Here is a 19,030-nt window from a genome sequence, read left to right as displayed (position 1 = left end):
GTCAAATTCGAATGAAATTGGATAGAAATGAATTTCGTTAAGTTAATGAGTTTTAATACCAAAAGTAAGCTAGTACAAAATTAGAATTTGTTTTTCTCTTCCCTTAAAAAATAATTTTCTTGAACACAGTCTGTTCTTGATAAAAAGATTATGAAAGCTTTTTTTTTCTTTCATTAGTCTACTAGAAGCATAAGGATTTTATGTTTTATCAAAATAAATTTTCTGTATTGTTTTTGTCAGGATTTTACTCACAAGTGCTAAGCTTTTTGTTACAGCTATTTAATTTTCTCCATTCACCTAAAGTTCCTTGTCATATGGCTAAATGGATAACTAATCATTGTTTCATAAGGAGCTTTGATATAATGCTGATAAATGTTATTGGTACAAGTGTTTTAAAAATTATATAACATTCCTAAAATTCTGATCTGTCCTGGTTATCACTCATAATTCTGGTTATTATCTCAAAGTGCTATATGTCCCAATATTTATCAATTGCCATTTTAAGTCTTTTTTTGTTTGCAGACAGTTGTTTTACTTTGATGTTTTTGCCAATGAATTTCATCTTCTGAGGGATTCATGGAAATGACTCTCATGTTTTCTCTAAAATGCAGGCTTCTGATAAACTTAAAATTATTAAACTGAGCTGGATAAGAAATTACACAACTCTAATGGAAAAATGGATAACCTCATAAAACTGCTAGCAGAAGGGGCTGGCCCCATGGCCGAGTGGTTAAGTTCGTGCACTCCGCTGCAAGCGGCCCAGTGTTTCATTGGTTCGAATCCTGGGCGCGGACATGGCACTGCTCATCAAACCACGCTGAGGCAGCGTCCCACATGCCACAACTAGAAGGACCCATAACGAAGAATATACAACTATGTACCGGGGGGCTTTGGGGAGAAAAAGGAAAAAATAAAATCTTTAAAAAAAAAAGAAACTGCTAGCAGAAGATCAAGAGTTGATATTATGAAACTAAATGCACTGCCCAGGATGATTATACTCTTTCTGACATTTCATTTATATAACTGATTTTTTAATATTTTGGTTTATTAACATTTAAGGGAAACTTTTTCTGTTTTCTCCTAAGCTAACTGCAATGTATAACAATTTAGTAACTATGCTTTGTAAGCAGAATTGAAACATTTATCTTTTTCTCCCTATCTGATCCCTCCAGCATTTGGAAAATCTCAGTTAAGGAAAATGGTTTTCATGACAATACAGTTATTTGCATAAGTTCAATAAGAATGCGTGATCCTTTTAGTAGAAGAAATTTAGAAACATTGGTTGTATCACCATGGCTTTGACTGGAATGCCATATTAAAAAAAAAAAAATTGTAGACTCAGTATGACCAGACAGCTTTTGAGGAACAGAGGTTGACCATATGGAATAAAGTTACTTGGAAATATTGGCCTGAAGGCTTGCTTATACAGTTCCCAGCAATCTTGGAGGGTAAGGAAGGAAGGACACTTCTCTGGCAGCCACAAGGAATCTCTGAATGCTTTGGGGAACCACAAGAGAAGAAAGAAATTCACCCAAATCTGTAGGTATTGCAGGCAGAGTCTGATGAGAAGTCCCTGGCTTTGCTTTCCTGGCCTTGAGAGGCCTTTAAAGTTCAATTTGAGATTGCTTATAAAAAGTTCCAGCAAAGCAGATTTAAAAGAGTATGTATGATCAATTGCTATTGTTGCTGTATTTATGTAAATAATTGGGACACGTTATTAAAACTAGACTTATTTTACAAACCAGTGAATCTTAATTTTTCTATCTTTGGTAAAAATGAGGGTGATTTTAGAGAGGAAAATTATGTTTCAATAAAAACTATAATATGCATTTTTGAATATTAGATTTTAGTTCTGTCAATTGTCTTTGACATTTTTGCTTTCTACCTTTAAAATGGAATGGAGCTTGAACTCTTCTAGTCTGCTGAAATATCTGTCTAGAAATACCCAAGCCAACAGTTTCCATAATTTTCATTTGGAATCATTGAGAACTAAAACCAGTCTTTTTCCTGAAGCCCTGAAAACTGAAGCTGGACAACTTGATGTGAACTTACCATGATGTGATGATGTGAAGATTCCCATGATAGCAATCCTGTTGCTATGTAAGCCACTCAGAAGGATACCTGAATGCCTGATAACATCATCAGAGACATTTCAAATTGCAAAAGGTGCCTTGACCCTGACATCTAGAAATCTTAACTAACTCTTCCATTCACTTAAAAAGTGGTTTATAATTTGCCCTAACCAGTAACTTTGTTCTTCTTTTTGTTTCCATAGAAATACTTCATATTAAATACTTGATTGCTTGCTTATACATTATAGATCTAACTTTGGGATCCCACTTGTGTCACTGTTTCCTGAAATTAATTTAACTGGATTAATCTATTGTCAGGACTAAGAAAAATGTTCAGTGAGATGGGGCAGTCTACCAAGTCAGCTTCTGGACTGTGAAACTTCCTAGAGTTTCAAAGATAGGACTGCAGAGGATCAGAATTGGCCAAGCCAAAATGTGTCTCTTCAGCTTGATAATTTTTAAAGACAAGAGTCTCTAAAATAAATTTTGATCTCCCCCCAGTTGCCTAAAAGAATTTAATATAGAAAGCCTGTCCTCAGGACAGGTCATCACCATAGATAATTCTGGGTATCAGTAGACCAGGAGGGTCCTTGACGAGTCTGTTTCTTATCCAAGTTCTGTCTACTAAACATTTGCTTCTCCATTTCCATGTGAATTGCCTTTCTCCCCTTTGAAATCCCAAATCGCTATCTCCAACATCCTCCTTTTTTCTTTAGCTGAAGATGATATCTAAGGTGGTAACTTTGGCCCTACTGGCATGTTACTCAGTTTTTCTGAGTTTCTCCCATGTATATATGTTATTAAACTTTGTTTTACTTTCTCCTGTTATTCTGTCTCATGTCAATTTAATTCTTAGACCAGGCAGAAGGACATAGAGGGTGGAGGAAATGTCTTCCTCCCCTACAAGTAAATGAGGGTGAGTTACACCTTCTCATAGAGATAAAATTGAGAAGATTTAGTTATTGAAATTATTTATTTTGTACAAAGGGAATGACTATGATGATATATTTATCAACTTTCATCAACATTGATGATCATAAATTTCATCCATAAGTTCTAAATTTTTCACTTTTTTTTGCCAATGCAGTTACTTTTTTGTGCTATATATTTTCCCACAGCTGAACCCTATACATTTTTAGAGATGGTTCACTAAGGAACATGGAGTTTCTTTTCTTGGAAATCTTCCTTCTATACTCGTTACTGGCTTTTTTGTGTAGCTTGCTTCATTCTCACAAAAGTTTTATCTTATTATGATTTTTTTACCTTCTTTTCCCTTTTAAAATGAGTTTATTCCATTGCCAACCAATCACCTACTCTGCTTCTGAGTATAGAAAATCTCTTCTCCTCCACACCACTTCTTTGTGCTCATTTTATTATGTCCTTTTTTCATTCAAGCTTCCTGGGGAATCTCTGAATTTGTTTGTGAAAAAAAACCAGAGTTTCATTAACATGTAAAGGAGTTTCTGTCTTGCACTGACAAAGTGTAACAGTGTCTACTTTTACATGGCCAAGTACAGCATACAAGTCCAAATGACTGGGAGCCAGTGTTCCACAAACATGCATGCTATCCCCTGGAGAGACCCTTAAGAACACAAACTCGGCACTGCGTGTAAGGCTGATCAGCAGAATGCCTGGAGTTTGGGGGTTCTTCTAACCACTTATGAACTTGGAAAAGGCATGAAGCTATGGAATTTGAGGTCTGCAGTCTGAGATTCCTTGAAAGAACCAAATGATGCAATCCAGAAATCCATGGGAGACACGCTTGTGGGGTGAATAGTAAGCAAAAATACCCACGATGCTTGGGAGACACAGGCAGATAAATTACCTTTCATATTAATGAAGGTGTAGATGGTTTCAACACATAGTATTTTTTCTCCCTGCCCTTTGAGACCCAACCAATAAGTTGTGTTTGATGTGGCATTGTAGCCAGCTCTGTAACACCTTCCTTTGTATTGGATCTCCTTCTATCTCTGTTTCGCTGACATTTCCCCCCACACCTATTTCCCTGGAATTACATTTCTGAATAAAGAGTTAGCACATAGACTTTGCCTCGGGTTTTGTTTTCTAAGGAGTCCAAGCCAATTTATGCATCATTATGGGGAACTTAAGAACATTCTTTAATTAGAAGGATTAAGAGGAAGACTTTTACAATGGGTTAGACTTTCAAAAATCACAACTTTCCTTTAATAAGTGAATTCAGGTTAAATTTTCCATTTTAAATACAATGCATCTGTAAACAATGAAAACATATTTGAAGATAGTAGCATCAAGGGTCCAACCTTTCTTGATTCTGTAGTTAATATGATGATTCAACTTAGTTTGAATGGCAAAATAATCATTTGCACAGTCTCAATATCAATCAGTGTTCTTCATGTCAAACCATAATTAGACAAATCAAGCTTTCATCTTTGACTATGTCAGAGTTATCTCATTTAAAGGGAAGTTTCACTTAATTAGATATGACAACCCGTTACTGAAGGATAAAGACAGCACTCCATATGTGAAAAGAATGCCAACAAACCCTCTGAGAAAATTAGTTTCCAGTCCCAGTTAAGAGGTAGTAAAGAATTTTCTTGTTCAAGGTCAAGCCAAGAACGTTTAACACATTGAGAGGTTTTGAAAGAAGGGGGGTGCAGCAGGTACCAAAACCTAATCCTGGGGAGGTAAACCAGCCCTCATTACTTAGCCTCTATGTATAATTGATAATAATGTCAGTAAAAAACAGTCATGGGAAAACTGAAATGATCACATTTGTAAACTGTTCAGGAACTAATTACCTGGCCTTGTATCTTATATCTCTAGATGATTTACCAAATAGTCATAGGGTCTTTGTGTGTTTGTGAACTACTATGATTGTACCTAAGTGAAGAGAACACGCAGATGTAAACATAACATCAAGTTCACAGCCCAATTCCATAGTCTATACTACATGTTGCTCTGAAAAGCAAGTCACTATGGCATGTGTTTGTAAAATGTCATCCCTAACACACTTTGGCATATATCTATATCTATATCTGTATCTGTATCTATAGACAGAATAGAATAGTGATATTATTACCAAGAATTGCGTTTGAAATATATGTATTAAGCCCAAGCGCAAATTCAAAAATACAACTGCAAATGTAAAAATGCTTAAATAGCATATTCAAATGATGATTTAGCATGAAATCACAATATGAGAAACCTTTTTGCTTGGTGGAATATCTTTCAGGATTGCATCAAAGAAGTTTCCTAAGAAGAAAAAATTCCTCATATTTGGAGAAAAATATTTGACAATCTTCAGAGATGCTCCTGGAGAGAAAAATATTTGAGCAATTCTCTGATGGAATTTAATCCAATTAAGAGCATCATTGGGGAAGTTGGATTCACTCATCCAACTAGGTATTTTGCTTAAAAATTTTAACAAGACATTCCTCCATTGTAGCTAGTCCAAAAATCTTATCCAATTCTATTTTTTACTTTTTCTCCTGTATGTGCCACTATCAAGAGTGAAATGTTTGATGTGGATTTTATGAAGACTTTCCCCTTGCTGGCCAGTGTGACATAAAATGTTGACAGTGTCATCAATTTATACAAGAATTTTTTACTTCACCTAACTATTTCACTGACTCTCTAGGTTTCAGTTTGATGATTAGAAAATTTTTAATCCTCTGAATTTCACTGTACTCATCTGTAAAATAAAACACATAATTAGATCATTATTTCAAACTAGAGTTTACAGAGCTTTTTAAGAAAAAATTTCACAAATACCTTGTGTTGATTGAAATCATATTTTATTATAATGCTACTTAAACATGTATGGACATGTAAAAAAACCTTGCACTTATAGTTCTAATATGACGAAAATTTTTTAAGTATAAATGAAATATTTATGATAAACCTCAATTCAAATGTTTTACAAAAATTGATATACAGATATTAGAGATAATAACAACAGTAATAAAATAGTTTTGAATAGTTTCTTTTCTAAGAACAATACTCATTTCCTTTCATCCTCACAATTACCTTGTTAGGTAGTTAGCATAGTCTCTATTTTGTGAAGGAAGAAAAAGAGGAAGAAAGTATAGTTACCTTTCCGGGGCTCCTCAACTAGGAATATATTATTTATCTGCATGTTTAATTGTGAACTATTACCAACTCTGTATTTTCTATTTTGAGCACAATGAGGAATTATTTGAATTGTAATTGTCATCTCAGTTTTTCCTTAACTTTGCAATAACTCAATTTCTAATCAAAAATCATTTTTCAGACAATAAATTTAAGACTTTAACCCGAATTTAAAAAGTGTTAAAAACTAAACTTTTCTCTTTTTTTTCGTGAGGAAGATTGGTTCTGAACTAATATCTGTTGCTAATGTTCCTTTTTTTGCTTGAGGAAGATCACCCCTGAGCTAACATCTGTGCCAATCTTCCTCTATTTTCTATGTGGGACACGACCACAGCATGGATTGATGAGTGACATGTAGGTCTGTGCCTGGGATCTGAACCCACAAACCCTGGGCCACTGAAGCAGAGTGTGCAAAATTAATCACTATGCCACCCAGCCAGCCTCCAAAAGCTAATTTTTTTTAAATAACTTTCTCATTGCTGCAAGAGTTATCTTTAATGAACTAATGAAAACTGACATGTATCATGATGTAGACTGCAAAAATTTCACTGAAGATGCAGTTAGGTTATAAACTTCTCTGGCAACAATTCTCTTGAATTTTTAATATCTATACAAATGTGCCCCTTTTAAGGACAACTCTCCAATCTCCCCATTTCCGCTTCTCTAACATTTTTCATCACCCACCGTGTATGACATTATTTTGCCTTTCCATTTATATATTCATTTATATACTCAGTCTATGTTTGCTATTTTCTCCCTAACCAGAGCATGCCTTCTCTACTCTATCATGTCCATTTTATGATATCCAATGAGTCTCTATTTTACTGAATAATTAAGGAACATATAATTATTTCATTCAATTATTTGAAAAACGTGTTTAATTCTGTAGATATATATATATATATGCATATCTATATGTATACAAGTTCTATAGAACTTAGAAATTTGTAGTTTTCATTTTAGTGATAGTGGAAAAAAATAAATTTAAGCATATTTTAGATCAAGTAGTTTCAGTACCAGCGTTTACATTTGTTTTTACAATTCCATTGGCTTCAAGTAATATTAAGTGGAGATTCCACAATGTAACTGCCAATAACCTTTTCACTAGGGTATCCATGCTTCTCAGGCATTTAAAATTAGCCAAACATCTTAGTCTCCTAACACAATCCCATTTTATGTATATTATTTCAGCATAATTAGATCATCATTTTATGCTCCAATGTGGCTCAACATGAACAATAAATTGTATGGCTACCCTATTTATTATCAATACCACTTTTCCATTACTATATAAAGGGGATTTTATAGCAAATATTTCTGTAATTAATAAAATTTCGTGATTTTTAATGTAATCGTATTAAAATCATCTTATAATAACTCTTCCAGTTTTTATATAACCCTTATATCTTATAACATATTTATTGTTTAGACCATACATCAACATTTGTTGCTTTTAAAATTATTTCAATGAATCAATGACATTCAATCAATTTAAATGAAAATCATGAGGTCAATGGAAAATATGATACTAACTTTCTGTTGCTCCTTTTTATGAGAATAGAGAAAGGATAACAAGGTCATATGGAGCCCTTAGGTCTGGGATGACCAATACGAGTGTAGCTTATGTATATTTGGGGAATTATTCATGGAACAAAAGTATAGAGAGAGTAGAAAGTTGACCTTCAGTTAGCAACTTATGGATAAATTCTAAAAGAAAAGAATATTTACAAAAGTGTAACAGAGTTGAACAAAGAAATGATGACTCAAATTACTAGGGGAAGATATACATAAGGAACACAGGACAAGAAAGAAAGAAAAAAGTGCTTCAAAGTAAATTATAGTATTAATGAATTGACACCAGTATCTGTACTTATTATTAGTTTTTTGGAGCAAAGTTCTTGCCTTAGTAAACTTAAGTGGAACAAATATTCCTTCAATAAGGAATGTAATGAGGAAGAAAAATGCCTTTCAGGTGATTTGCCTTCCAATCAAAAATGGTTTCTGGCATTACACTTTCCTCAAGGCAATCTTCATCTTCAGATTTCTCAAAATGAAAATCATAGGGTTTAACATGGGAGCACTGATGGTGGAGAAAAGATCAAACATTTTGTCTTCTGGAAAAGTTGTGGCTGGTCTAATGTAAATGAAGAAAACAAGCACAAAGAACAAAACCAAAACTGTGATATGGGAACTGCAAGTGGAAAGAGCTTTCGTGCCACTCTCTGCAGGGTAAGCCCTGATGGTGTATAATACCAAAAAGTAAGACAGCATCAAGATCACAAAGGTCACTAAATCCATCATGCCTGAACTGCCATCCACTAGGATGCCAACTCTTCAGGGGACATGCAGGCCAGTTTCAGCAAAGGATACACATCACAGAAGTAGTGATCTATTTCTTTGGGGCGACAGGAAGGTAGGTTGATGGTGAGGAAACACTGGATAAAGAAATGCAGGAATGCCCCAGCACAGAAAGTAATGGCCATGGCATAGCACCTCTGTCTGCTCATTGATAACCGTGTAGTGCAGAAGCTTGCAGATGGCCTCATAGTGGTCAAAGGACATCACTGTGAGAATAAAAATCTTGATGCCCCCAAAGAATTGCATGGCCAAAAGCTGTGCCATGCAGCTAGTATAAGCAATCATGTTACCTTCTGTCAGTAAGTCCGTGATTAGCTTGGGTGTCACGGTGGAGGTATAACATAGATCTGAGAGGGCAAGGTAATTAAAGAAGAAATGCATGGGTTGGTCAATTAGCTGACTGCATGTGATAGAAATCATTATGAGCAAGTTTCTCATCCAAATAGCTATATAACAAAATAAGAATAGTAGAAAGCACAAGTTTTTAATTTTCTTAATCTGGAAAAGTCCCAAAAGAACAAACTAGGTGACATTGGTATTTCCCAAGGTCTAACGCAGTTAAGACTCAACAGGTCTTCCAGAAAAAAATGACAAGTCAGCATGGGAAATGTTAGCTAAGCATGATGTAACGCGGAGTAAATTTAGTAAATTGTAGAAGTAAATTTATTTATGTAATCAAATTTCTATAGTATATTTTAAAGTAATTAATTCTAAGCTTTGTATGGATAGGCTTGCCTGATAGGTTATTTTCTATTGTGAAAGGGAATAGTATTAACAGTTACATTTGCTCAAGTTGTAAATAAAGATGAACAACTGTCTTACGTATGAGATGCAAAGGTGAGCTTGGGGAGGATACGTTTCTTTTTCTGGAGTAGCTGGCTTGCTTGATAGGTTGAAACAGCTAGATTTAAAGTGAAGTGAATGAGGTCGATTGTGTAACTGCAATATAGTATCCTGTCTTTATTTGAAGTTTTGATATTTTTATTGTGGATTTTGCATTTTTAAAATATTATCTGGATTATTAAATTGTTTGTTCACAAGGTGGGTATCTCATTTGCCTCACCGTACTCCTGATCCTGGGTTGAAACCAGTATATGTTTACCAACATTACAGAGAGCAATAAAGAAAATATGATACCAGTTAAAGCCTAAGTGGCTGTGATATTTCCTTTGACTTAAATATGTAGATGGAAGAATAATAATACTTAAATGCATAAAATTGAGAAAGAAAGACTGCCTACAGACGAAGCTAGAACAATGCATACGATGTGAAGAGCACTTGCTTGACATGCATTGGGCTTCAATTTCTTTTTTTTTAATAAATGAAAGATTGAATGAGTTGAAAAATTAAATTATGATTTAATCGCTTTTTCTTGTTATTTTTTAAAGGTAAATGAATTAATTCTTTTAGAAATAATACTAATTTCATGAATAGTGAATCCCAGGGAATATTATTCAAAGTACCCCATATATTCCTAGTAATTCTATAATCAGAAAAAAAATATAAAAATTATTTGTAAAAATACCTTTAGTTTACTTCGTATGTTCATTTCCAATTAATTTGCCAATATGTTTCTTTCTTTCTTTCTTTCTTTCTTTTTTGAGGAAGATTAGCCCTGAGCTAACATCTGCCACCAATCTTCCTCTTTTTGCTGAGGAAGGCTGGCCCTAAGCTAACATCTGTGCCCATCTCCCTCCATTTTATATGTGGGATGCCTGCCACATCATGGCTTGCCAAGCGGTGCCATCTCCACATCCGGGATCTGAACCGGCGAATCCTGGGCCGCCAAAGCCGGATGTGCACACTTAACCACTGTGCCACCAGATCGTCCCCAGCCAATATGTTTCTATAGTTAGAAGCATACTGTTAGTCCTTTCCAAGGATCTAAGTTCACTTTAATACAGCCCTTGAAGAAGAACATGATTCTTATAGGGAAAAAAAGACCATTTGAAAAATTCCATTAATTGTCAGGACAATTTGAAACTTTATTTCTTTGTCTCTGTTTCTCTGTCACAGTCTGTGTGTGTCTCTCTGTGTCTCTCTCTCTTAGGTTAATTAAATTTTATAATGACAAAATGGGAAAATGATTATATGATGTACTGGTTCCCTTTTTCCCTTAATCGAATGTTTCCCGTTGACAGCCCTCCAACTTAATATCAGATACCCAAAGAATTCATAATCATGCATTTAAATTAGAACTTACATTTCTAGCACCATCATATTATTTCCAATGTCCCCTTTGTTAATATTAGAATCACTGAATTTTAGATTTAGATTTATCTTCTCTATAATTTTCTTTTCCTCATATCATTATGTATAGATTGAGTACGCAATAAATAATGGAAAAAAGAATAAACAAAACTACACCAAAATGTTAATAGAGAAAAATGAAAGCTATAATAATTCATATCAATTTGGTTGTTATTATCAAAGGTCTTGCACAGACCAAAAGATAAGTAATATTAATATCTAATGTTTATTTAGTGCTTACCAAACCTAGGTGCGGTTCTAAACATTTTACATGTATTGAATCATTAACAAGAGCCCAATGATCATTTTATTATCTGTAATTTTCAAAAGGGAAACCAAGTACTCTATAAAATTTAGATAAATACTGACAGATACTGAAGACTATTTTTAGGATTGTTTTCTCACTATCTGGATACTGATAATTTGGTTGTCAAGTTCAAACCAATTTTAGAATTATTCTTGGGATGTATTACCTGCTTTTGTTGTTTCTTTCTGCAACCAAATAGCCTCACTTAAGAGGTCAAGGTTGAGCTGAATTTTTGCTAACAGTTTCAAAGTTGTGTCCTATCCTCAGCACCGTCTTACTGAACCAATTGTATTTCCATTCTCTCTTACTGTTCACATGATTCTCATTCTTCCTTATCAAATTTGTTCCACATTGATGTCCAGGATACTCTGATATTAAGTTTTTCTAAATTGTAACATTTCATGCTCTTAAACTACTCACTGCATGTGTCTTATAATGCAGACTAGCGAAGGAGGCAGAAGGACAGTAATGAATTTAACATGATTGCATTCTCTTAATTTATTTTAATTTGTGCCTCTTTTCTCTTTTTTTCTCTTCTGCATAAAATGAGAGCCACTCACTCGATTTATCAATACTTTTTACTTTTCTCTAATTCACCCATACATGACACAAATGCTATCATTAATTTTCCTTCATGAATTTCCCGAAGTCATAAAAAAAATCTGTTTGATTTTGACATCTGCTGAGGAATATGCACCAATTATTCTTTGCATTATACTTAAATAATGGAAAGTTGCTATTCAAAATGTTTGCAAAATCTGAAGGGAAGGGAGAAATGCACATATAAAATCAGCATATTTGTAGTCAAAATTTATTTTATGTTGTATATATAAAAACTTAATTGTTCGTATTTGAAACTAATATTTATTTACTATAGGTTGACTGTATTTTTACTTAGCAAGTGATAATCTCATTAGATAAATTATTTTATCTCTGAGTAATTAGTGACATTCAGTATTTTGAATGCTGTCAGAATAAATGCTTAACTTCGTTGCCAAAGATTAATGAATTTCACCAGATAATCAGCCCGTGTTACTTCTTGTTCTAAGATTTTCCTGTTTTCCATGTAGAGAGAATCATTCTTTCCTGATTTTTGAAACCATAGGAAGTAAATCATCACTGGTGTTTATGTTGAAAAATGCTTTTGTGTTCTACCAAAAGTTATATATCCACTGTGGACTCAGATGTGGAAATGTACATATAAGTTTTCTATTTAATTTCCAAGTTGCATTTAAATAAAAGAACTGGAAGATTATGACCCCAAACTCCCTTCTCACTTTTTATGTGGGATGAGACATTTTCCAAAAGAAAAGTCATCCAATGTACAGATGAAAATGGTTTAATTTCTCTCAAGTCCTTAAAAATAGCTATGCCACAGTTAATAATCCTATATACTCTGAGGAATTTGAACACAAACCGAGTCCACTTTCATTCAATATTAACATGCCATAAAGCATGCTTTATGTTGAAACAAATTATGAGGAAACAGTACGGAATGAGGTCTGAATGGAGGTAAAATTAGAAAATGCCAAAGAAGCCCAAGGTCAGAGAAATGAGACTCATGTTTTGAAGTTTGGTTTACTGCAGAATAAATTGTTTGAAAAATGGGTGGAATGAGTTTTCTCTGCCACTTCAAATCTGCATGGCCCACCTGTTCCTCCAGCCCCTGCAGTAGCAACCAGTTTTCACAGATTAAACTCCCAGAGCAGGTGCATGTCTACAGCACTTCCTCCTACAAAAGTGTGATAAAGATTTGTGTTAAATAAAACTTAGAAAACTTTCCTCTAAAACACATGAGATTATTTGTTATTTAGGCAATCAATGAAAAAGACAAGATACAAAGATAACAGATAGTTAAAATTTCAAGAAAAGTTTTCATAGCTGAGGTGATGGTTGAGTTGCACAGAGTGCTAGATTATGCAAAATATAACTCATGGGCCTTCTTGTTTGGGTGAATGATATGAGCAAAGAATTGAGGCAGAATTGAGCATGCCTGAAACTGGTGCATGGGTTATCTTCAGAACTGGATCAGGAGACTATGCTGACTAATTTAGGAGAGAAGTGAGGAATTTGTGATCTTGACTTACATGTCTGGAAGATGATGCTGGATGTGGCCAGGACCTCAGCTGAGCTATTGGCCATAAAATTCTACATTCATTCTGTACATATGGTATTTCTATGTGGACTCGTTTTGGACTCTGTACAATATGGAAGCTGGGCTCTAAGAGAACAAGGTGCAAATGAGAGTTTTTAATAACCAAGACTCAGAAATCACATGTATTCACTTCAGTTGTATTATATTTGCTGAGGCGGTCACAAAGGTCTACCAAAGTTTAAGGCAAAGGATCATTGACCCCATCAATTCCTGGGACTACTGTCAGTGTCGCATTGTAAGAGGACCCTGTGGAATGGAAAATATTGCAGTGGCCATCTTTGGAAGCTATGTCTGTCACAGCAACAGTGAATGCCCAACACATACCATTCCTTTGGAAGACTACTCAGCCCTGTGCTGGAATGTTGATTACACTTAAAATATTCCATTATTGAGGAGATTTAATTTATCCTCACAGAAATAAACATTTATTCTAGATATGAATTTGCCTTTCCTGGTCATTGTGCTCATACCAGCAACACAGTCCATACACTTAGAGAATGTCTTATTCACCATCATGTGGCCTCACATAGCATTGGTTCTCATCAAGGAACTTATTTCACAGTAAAGAAGCATGGTAGTAGACACAAACACAAGGAATTCACTGATCCTACCATGTATCCTGTTATGGACAGAATTGTGTCCCTGAAAATTCACATGTCGAAGTAGTTACTCCAGGTACCTCAGGATGTTACTGTTTTTGGAGATAGGACCTGTAAAGAGAAAATTAAGTTAAAATGAATCTGTTAGAGTGGGCCTTAATCCAATATTATTGGTGTCTTTATAAGAATAGAAAATTCAAACACACAGAAGAGGCCCTAGGGATGTGCCTGCACAGAGAAAAGACAATGTGAGGACACAATGAGAAGGCAGCCATCCATAAGCAAAGGAGAGAGACCGCTGGAGAAGCTAAACTTACTGGCACTTGGATCTTGGGCTTCCAGATTCCAGAACTGACAGAAAATAAATTTCTGTTGATTAAGCCACCCAGTCTGTGATATTTTGTTGTGGTAGCCCTTGCAAACTATAACATAGATTCAAAGCAATGGAAGAATGGCATCCTGAACATTCAAAGTGCCAAGTCAAAGAAAACACCCTGAAAAGCCACAGTTATACTTTTAAGGATGTGCTGACAAATAGCTGATGTTATTTCTCCATAGCCTTGATAAGCAGTTATGGAAATCAAAGGACATATGCTAGTACCTCCTTTTATTATTACATTAAAATACATTTACAGAATGTTTGCTTCCTGTCCCAGCAATTTTCATCTCACCTGGTTTTTAGGTCTCAGTTATGGAGATGATGCTTTCATCAGGGAACACAGTAATTATTTTGTTGAGCTGTAATTTGAAATTGTCACCTGGACATTTTGAGTTCTTCATGCTGCTAGTAAATCGAGAGACAAAAACGGCACTAGAGTGATTAGTATTGATGACCAGGAAGACTTTGGTTGTTGTGACACAATGTGGCATGGATGACCAATGTTTAGACCCCAGAGGATTCTAAAAGACACCTCATGAAATTCCCACAACTAATAGAAAAAGCTGGTGAAAAAATAAAGCAACAAAAATATGGCAAAACTTTTAAGATTTCAGAAATTTAGGATGAAGATTTGGTTCACACTAGTAGATATGAATACCAACCAGTGGAAGGTTAGTCTGAGGTCAAAGGGAAGGTGGAGTAGAGAGTGCAAGAAATAAAGGCATACATATTAACTAAAATCTCATGATCAATTACAGAAACAAGGAACATGTAGCAATGTAGAGTTCTGAATATTTATATATACTATTTTTTCCTTTCCTGTTTCTTACTATTTTGTTTTAAGAATGCTTTGAGTAGTTAACTTTATACCTTATTCTTTAGTGTTATCGATTATTCAGGAAGGATTGTAACCTGAATTAGAATAGAAACTATCACTGAAATTAAGATTGTCTAGAATTTTTAAGATGTTGTTCTCATTTTTTGGGAGGGAGTAAGATAATCTTTGTAAAAACATTATGTTCAGTGAAAGCACAACAATGTTATTTTTTTAAAGTACTTTCAAATATAATATAGAAGTGTGTTGATGAATGATCAGTAGCCAAAAGAGTTAAATGTTCCACTCATTTACATATTATCCTCAGTTCAAAGTCCTCCTTTATATGCTCTCCTTTGAGATACTGGGAGTAAAATCTAACTATATTTCTTCTCTACCAGATGTCTTCCTATGAGTTTCCATGAATAAGAGCACACTTGAATGAGATTGGAAATCAAGAGGAGGGGAGAAAAGACTTAATTGCACATTCAAAATAAAATATCAAATTAAGGAGGACTTGAGGCAGATATTTGAGGAGAACAGAAGAAAAATGAACACGAAAAAATAAGTTAAAATTGCCCAACCATAAGAGATCTGAGAAAATGCTAAAGATTCGAACTCTGACCTGTGGCTGGCTTTTACCCTCACTGTATACTCTTTGTATATCATTCCATATTAATTCTAGGGCTCAAGATTGAGCTCTAAAGTGAAATTCTGAAATGCTTTTCATACAAGTTACTTTTCTTCAAAAAAACAGTTGATGATATCTCATTTTCCTCATGGTATTCTTCATCTCCAAGTTTCTCAATGTGTAGATGAGAGGGTTGAACATGGGAGAAATAATGGAGCAGAAAATAGCAAACACTTTGTCTTCTGGGAAAGTTATGACTAGTCTAAGGTAGATAAAGAGAACAGCTGTGAAGAACAGAACCACAGCTATAATGTGGGAACTTCAAGTTGAAAGAGCATTGGTGCAGCTTTCTGCAGGGTAAGCCCTGATAGTGTATAATATCAGAAAATAAGACACTATCAAAATCAGAAAAGTTACCAAAGCAATCAGACCTGAATTAACAATTTACTAAGAAACCGATTCTGTAGGTACCAGTTCAAGCCAATTTCAGCAAAGGTTATACACTGCAGAAGTACGGATCCATCTCATTGGGGACACGAACCCTAAGAAGATGGTGAGAATAAGCTAAGCGACAGAGTACATAAATCAAATCCCCCAGTACAACAGGCTCTGATGATTGCTTACGCTTTTGTCTGTTCATGACGATGGTGTAATGCAGGGACTTGCAGATGGTCACATCGTGGCCATAGGCCATCCCTGTGAGGAGAAAGATCTCAATGCCTCCAAGGAAGTAAAGGATAAGGAAGTGTATCATGCAGTTGTTACATGAAATTATGTTCCTTTCTGGCAATAAATCAGTCATTAGTTTGGGGGTCACTGTTGATGTATAGCAAAGGTCAGAGAGTGAGAGATTATTAAGGGAGGAATAAATTTGTTGGTCAATTAGTTGACTGCATGCTATAGAAATCAAGATGAGCAAATTTCCCAGCCAAATACCAATGAGGGAAAATAAAAATAATATAAAGCAAAGGATCTCAGTGTTCTTTTTTTGAGATAGTCTCAATAGAATAAAACTGTGACATTATTCCTATTTTCCATGGTCCAGTGGAGTTAAAATGCATAACAGTCCCCTGAAAAGACATTATGCATAAGTCAATATCAGAAATGTTCATGGAGAAAATTGACGATCACTAACATTGTTAAGCTATGTTTAATGGACATGATTCCAGTGTTTCAGAAAATAAAAATCGGATATCTAACAGTTTTTTTTTCTGATTAGTCTCGTGATGGTTTCTCTAAGTCAGTCTTTAGGACATTATGTTCAATCTTGACATAAATAAAGATGAAGGCATTCAATAAATCAATTCAAAAATTGCCTAAAAATTATTATTAATTGCTAAATATTTTTCAATTCTAAAGGAATATACAGATAAGTCCTTGGAAAGGACATTACTCTGGATGCTTATAAATTCAAATTTGTTAAAGATACAAATATAAGTCATAGAAAGTTTTTGTTTAATGATGCAAAAGCAAATGAAAAGCTTAACCATGGTCACCAGTGGAATATATGTCACCCCAAAATAATTTTAGAATGAGGTAGAAAATAAAATAAATTTTTTTATAATGGTTTGTAAATACTTACAAAATGAAAGATAAAAGCTCTGCAAGAGGACCATGCAATTGCTTTTAACAATTTTTTGGAAACTTGCTTATCTTTTTCTGAGTGATTTGTGACAGTAAAATGCCAACATTTTATAACAGAAGTATACTTATTTCTATAAGCACATCAATAAGAATCATGTATTTACATGAACCACAGAATAAAGCAATAGTCAAAATGAAAAAATAAGAAGAGAAAGTAGTTTTATATTCATAGTTTTGCTCTTGACTCAGTGTATCATATTTTGCAGTTAATTTCTTCTCAGTGTTTTGATTTAGGTTATGAATTTCTGTTCTAATTTGTCCAATTTATGGTTTTTGCCCAAACTCATAAAGATTCTTGACACTGCATAATTCAGGGAAAAAGTTAATGGAAAGTTTATTTGAAAATATTTATGTGAAGACAAACAATTTGGATCCAAACTCTATTACTAATTAAACCAATGTGTGAATTTGGGTGCCGATCTCTTTATTTCTTTGAACTTAAGTTAACTCATTTGTAAAATGATGAAACCTTCCTGGACTTTGTGATAAAATAGTCATGAAACTCAAATCAATAAATAGTCATTCCTTTGTCAACCATAGAAGTATTAATTGCTGATTTTATTATCTTAATGTTACAGTTATCAAATCAGTCATCTAAAGTTGATAATAACAAAGTTAGGGAAATATGACTTACATGTAGAAAATAAAATTTCAAAATCATGAAATTATTTTGAGCAGGAAAGAAACTTTGAGATCTGCTAGAAAAATCCTTAGTTTTAAATAGAATGAGTTTTAATTATAAGTATACAAAATATATTATGGAATGAATAGGGGTAGTTTGAATCTTTTCATCATTCAGCAATTATGTTAAGCCAAGAGGATTTGATATATGAAAATATAGGCAAATCAGTTGAGGTTGACTATAGCTGCTGCTAACTTAGTTTGAGTCTCAATGATAATAAAAAATTAACTTAGAACTGGCAACCATGTGGTCCAATTGTTGTTACTATAAATTTTGACCTCATTTATGCAGGTTAAAATACCTTTCTTTAAAATTTGTGAGTTATTTCTGCCTTAATCTTGTTGCTACATTTTCTCATCAATTAATTTTTAAACATTCTCCTCATCACTGTCTTTTACAGATTGTTAGCTATATCATAATACCTTCCAAATAAAAAGTTCCTTTTCAATGAAGCTTTAAAAGAAATGAATTTATTTCCATGGTGTAATTTGAAGACTTAGAATTAGCTTATAGAGAAATCATTGAAAAGAAGGGTTTCATGCTTCCAATTATATCACGTAAATATTTCCTCACATGTAAATAAATATAGACTATTTTAAAATAATATTTAAAATACTGATTTAATCAACTCAATTGCTAGTTCATTTGCATGGACATAAACAAAACCATTATTTTAATCATGAGCATAGAAATAAAAAAAAAAAAACACTTCGATTGTTTTTCCCTCTCCAAAACTAAATATGAAAATTTTGGTTTATATGTAAAATTAAACCTCTAAAGAAACAATGGTTGTCAGATTACTCAGGCAAAACCACTCATTTTGTTTTCATTTGACACAAAATTAATTTTCCCACTAATTAAATGTGGTTTGACCTCCTAACCAAATAATTTTGATAAATAATGTGTTTACATCTTCAATTTTCTCCATTCTCAACGGCCTCAGATAATGATTGATTTCCCTTCTTGGTAATCTTCTCTTTTCATTTCAACTTTGTAACACACTTGCAATTTACCCTGTATTAACTACCACCT

The sequence above is a fragment of the Equus asinus genome, chromosome 17 (assembly GCF_041296235.1).
Source record: "Equus asinus isolate D_3611 breed Donkey chromosome 17, EquAss-T2T_v2, whole genome shotgun sequence".
Classification (NCBI taxonomy): domain Eukaryota; kingdom Metazoa; phylum Chordata; class Mammalia; order Perissodactyla; family Equidae; genus Equus; species Equus asinus.
This window is presented reverse-complemented; position numbering follows the sequence as displayed.